This window comes from Lepisosteus platostomus, chromosome 5 (genome assembly GCF_059453375.1).
Source record: "Lepisosteus platostomus isolate fLepPlt1 chromosome 5, fLepPlt1.hap1, whole genome shotgun sequence".
Taxonomy (NCBI): domain Eukaryota; kingdom Metazoa; phylum Chordata; class Actinopteri; order Semionotiformes; family Lepisosteidae; genus Lepisosteus; species Lepisosteus platostomus.
In genome coordinates, this window is record NC_142615.1 from 58,729,868 (window position 1) to 58,735,249 (window position 5,382).

Here is a 5,382-nt window from a genome sequence, read left to right on the forward strand (position 1 = left end):
CATGAGGAAGTTGCAACTTTGATTCACACAGGATGCTGCTGTCTGCTCTTTTCTCATGGTTAAGTTTAAATTTTAAAGTTTGTGAGGAATTGCATGTAGTGAATACCATCTAACTACAAATGTATACATAAAGCAGAATGTTTATTATTGAATTATGTGTTTTTATTGAGTATAATCTTTATAAGCGAACACAAGTGTAGTAATCAGCACCACAATCTGAATTAAGACTCAAAATTAAAATGTGTATGTCTGTTTCAGGTGATGTGGACACGCGCTATTTGGATAGAGCAGGAGGGGGAGGTTGAGGGAGTCCTGCCCTCAAACTGGGTGGATGCCCGAAGAGAGTTTGTGATCCAAAGCAGGCCACAAAACTATACAAAGAGAAGGCCAACCCTAATAAAGATACTTGAGTTACCTTCAAGCTCATTAAAGTTAAACATACATCAGGTATAGCTTTCTTTGAAAATAAGAGCAAATTCCTGTTAATTATTATAAATTCAGATTGAGTATTTACAGTAACTGTCTATGTACATGTATTAGTGCAACAATACCTTTTTCATATTTGATCATATGTAATGTAAATTTAATTATTTGTAGACAAGAAATCAGAGTGTGATCACTTTGATTTAACCACCTCTGTTACGGATGCTGAAGACGAGGAGGAGACACCCAATCCAAAACGCAAAAGTAAGAAGTGGGTGTTCTCCGATTACGTTGATGGTATGTAAAAGTAACAGTCTCAGTAGCTATATTTTTAACCAGTTATTAATATCAACTGATGCCTCATTTAGCTTGTACCTTGTTATTGATTTTTTTACAACCCTTTAAAATAAGTCATTTTGAAAGGTGTTCTGTATGAAAATGTTAAAAATCTTATCAGATTTGTTGATCATGGAAATTGCTAAGAATTTTGGTTAGCTATGTTAAACTAGTTTTCAGTACTATATTGAAATATGATAATTTTCTATTATATTACAGACATTGATTCTGATCCTGCTACTCCAAGTACTTCCATTTCTCTGCCTTCAAAGTTCCCAAAATAAAGGAAATTAATTTATTGTAAAAAGTTACAGATCAGGTTGATTAAATAATTTAATTTGATATGAAATATTTTACTGCCATATCTTTTCTGTTTAGAAAAGAAGAAGCCACCGAAGCTGCCAGGGCCACCCCCAAAACTGAGGTTCTCTCCTAGGAAGAGTCTCCCAGAGCTCACTCAGCTGTTCAAGTACGCTTAAAGGTAGGTTATTGGAATTAAAGTTAAAATGTTTTCTTAATGTCCTTAGAAGATAACCATCATCAATCATATTTAAAGACAAGTTAACACCATTCTTTATGTTATTGAAGCCCAACCATCAAAGGCAAGAACCTCCCCAAGTTAAAAAAACGGTGCTGAGTTCTGGCTTCAACATTCCTGAAGTTATTACTACATTTTTTGCCTACATCTAATTACTCTATGAAATTGAGATGAAATTCACAAGTTATTTTTTTTTATTACATCTGAGGTTATGTCACTGTACTTTCCTAAGTCTGGAGAACTGTCTACCATAGGTGAATTATATTAAAAGATTATTGGACTGGCGAACATTTTACGTCAATATTTAAATATTAATCTGCAATATTATATTAACAGCCAAGGTAGTCCAAACTGGGACCTCACCACGCAAAGTTTGAAGCCCTAAGCAAGTTATAAGACCAAAGTCTTCAACCGAAGTACTTAGTACATTACTTGTATCATATTAATTAAATTATTAAATTAAAGAATAGTTTATGATCCCTCTGCAAATGATTTGTTAAGTATGAGATTATTGTTAACTTTTTAATTTCTAGTATCAAACCAGGATTGGCCAGATGGCAGAAATGATCCTGGAAGACTGTCAAAAAGTATGTCTTTTTTATTGTATAAAGTAATAAATAAAACTACCCATATTATAGTTTTACACAGAATGTATTTTAATTATGTGTAGGCTCGTATACAATATAAAAATATGTTGTATTTTACCACAATGCTACAAACGACACAAACATATTCAAAATTGAAGCTATGTTTTTAATAAATACACCAATGGAGTTTAATTGACATTGTTTATAGAATCCTAGTTCAATGACAGACTAAATGACTAAATTGAAATATTAAGTTGTGTGATAAAGTAAATGTTTTCCATAACTGAATTATTTTCAGAGTCTCCCAGCCAGAAGACCACATCCAGACCAGAAGAGAAGAGAGAGAGATATCCTCCTTCAGAAGGAAGTACAGTTAAAATGAACTACAGATGTGGGAATTTTTACTTTTTAAGATTATAAATTGCATGTAGCACATTAGCAACACTACAGTTATGCTAATGTGACAATAGTGTAAGAAAATCCTAACCCAATTCCTTTTAAATGCTGATATAAAATGTAAATTATTTCAGAGTTTCAGAAGCGGGTATTGGGCCTCCTGATAGAAATGAGGGATGAATTGAGGCGTTTGGGTATGTCCACAGAACCGGTGGACTCCCAATTCCACATCAGGAGGCTGACCACAATGGAAGAGTTCTGTGCATACGAGCAAGCACTTTACAGCATGGACAATCAAAACCTGCTGGTATGATATTGTATTCTCACTATGGTGTCGAAAATATTCACTACTAATATTCTAGGTTTCAGATAGGTCATAAATTTATAGCCTACATCTGATTAATATGATCCATCTCTGGCATACGTTCATATTTTTAGTTTGTAATGTATAATCTTGCTTATCCTTTAATCGCAAAATAAAGTGTTTTCATGTTCTAAAAAGTTACTACAATTTTTTTTTTACTTTGAAAAATGGTCACTTTGTATTTTTAGACTGATTAAATACTGCAAAAAAGTGCAGTTAATACGTGAAAATGTGTTTGTTCCATGAATGTGTAAATGGTTATGTCTGATTAGTTGATTAATGAAGATCTAGTAGTAAAAATAGCTTCTAATATTATTTCTAATATAATATTTCCAGATAAACCAACTTCAGAGAGTAGGCGGCAGTGATGTCAGAAAGAGTTTTTTCACAGTCTTGTCAAGTTATTGCTTATTGATTTTTTAAAATGTTTTTACATTACATTTTTACTTTGATCAAATTAACATATCCACAGAATTGAGCTTATAGATACCTATGTGTAAACCACTGAATGTGCAAGGTGTAAAACTGCAAAATTGTCTTTTAAAATATAAGGATTACAGTACTACATTTGATCCTAAATATTTGAGTAAATAAATGTTGAGTGGAAACTCACTTGAAAAAATGTCTAAACTCAGTGAAAATTTGGTTTTCAGACTTATGACAAATGAACTGATGACAGAATTCAACTTCGCTGGCACAAACCGAAAAGATAAACAACAAAAGAGGGGCCTGGGAGACACAAATCTTTATAGAATAATTAAAGGTACTCATATTCTATGTTGTACTTTCAAACTTTGGGTACTCTTTAATTAGGACAGACTTTATTACTCAACTGCTATGATGCAAGCCAAATTGTATCTGTTTATTTCAGCTTTGAGCTTAGTAAACCTTAATGGTTCATTTTTGAGATTATACTCAAGAAGATAATAATCATCATTTATTTGAGTAGTAATATTATATAATTTTCTCCTAGCTGCGGTGCTGAAGTCCCACCCTACATCAACAGAAAAAGAAATAAAGGAGCACGCAATGTGTTACTTGAAGAATGCATATGCAAGGCATGGAGTCAGGAGATCTGGACACTGAAAATAATAGGTTTCTGGTTCTAACTGTTAGGACAATTAGACAGGGTTTGCAAATGGTGGACAAAAATCGTCTTAACTTCCACTGTAATATTTTTTACTTGGAAATATAGAAGTTGTGCATTTTAAAATTTATATTTGAATCAAAATGTGGTTTTGAGTTAGTGTGTTAATGTAATTAGTTTGTGTTTGTCATTACTATACTGTATATTGATGTTACCAGAATTTGTAGCTGAAGTTTAAGACTAGTTGTGTTTGTTTTATGATTATTGCCCATATGTTGATTGTTGATTGATTGTATACAATGTATAATTTGAAATACATGTTTTTCAGATGTGAATGTGTATTTTCAGAATAAATTTTGAAACCAAATCATTTCTTGGTTTACTAGTTTCTACACCTGTAAAACCTGTCTTTGATGTATAATAGTCCTCTAAAGTTATCCGTATAATAGACCTCTAACCATATACATATAATAGTCCTCTAAAGATATCTGGAACTCCAACCATATATGTATAATATTCCTCTAAATGTATCTGTATAATAGAACTCCAACCATTTATGTATAATGAACATATAATCATAGATGTATAATTGATGTATAACGATAGATGTATATTAGAATTTCATTCTAGACGAATTGCAGACCACATTTATACGTCTAAGGTATGCGTTTAATAGACGTATATTATACGTCTTTTGCCCACTGGGTCACTCGTATTTAATACAGTCTCATTTTAATAAATTCCCCTGTTTTACTGCTTGTTTCAATGTGTTTTCATTCTTTACATTTCATTAGTGTGAAAGACGTGACCCTGTACTGGATACAGAGCATAGAAACTGGACGGACCTCTGTTCACGACTAAAGGCACACAGTATAAAGAGTTAATTAATTGTAATTAATGTCATGAGCTGTAATGAGTCCCGGTGTCGGAGTAACTGTACTGATAACAACACAGACTATTATATGAGAGTAACAGTCAGGAGATCAAATCTCTTTCTAATAAAATGGGACATCACCCGACTAATCCATTTCTAGAATTTTTAAATAGTTTTCTTGAGAGTGAAGTAACGGGACATTTTAATCAGAAAGTGTTGCTGTAAAAAGTGAAGTTCCCAGTTTTTATACTTGTCCAGAAACTGTCCCCGCTCTGACCTCTCCTCCAGGTCGCTTCTCATGTGTCTGTTCTGGTGGGTTTCTGTCTAAAAACACGTTACAGGACTCCCATCTCCTGTGGAGACACATGTATGGTCGTGTCAGTGCAGAAATCCCACATTGTAAACCAGTTTAAACTGGGACTGGGTACAACCCGGATCAAGACAAGAACTGAGAGATTCATCAATCAGTCTCAGGACTCTCTCCCACTGGTGTCCTTTCCTCTCTCTCTGTGCTGTTTCCTAAAAACCCCTCTAATACCCCGTGTACAAAAGAAGACTCGCTCTTCACTCCTGTTCTGTCCTGGTGTCGCAGTAACTGGGACTGAAGCAGACGGAGAGGAGACGTGCGCTTCCAGAACTTTCCTTCCCGCTCGGTTCTTCCAGCTGAGCCCCAGACAGACTTTTCCCCTCCTGAGGAAAGAGCATCTTCCCACACAAACAGCCCGTTTCTCTCGGAAACACCGGCAGCCCACAACACACACAGCACAGGGAGCGTTT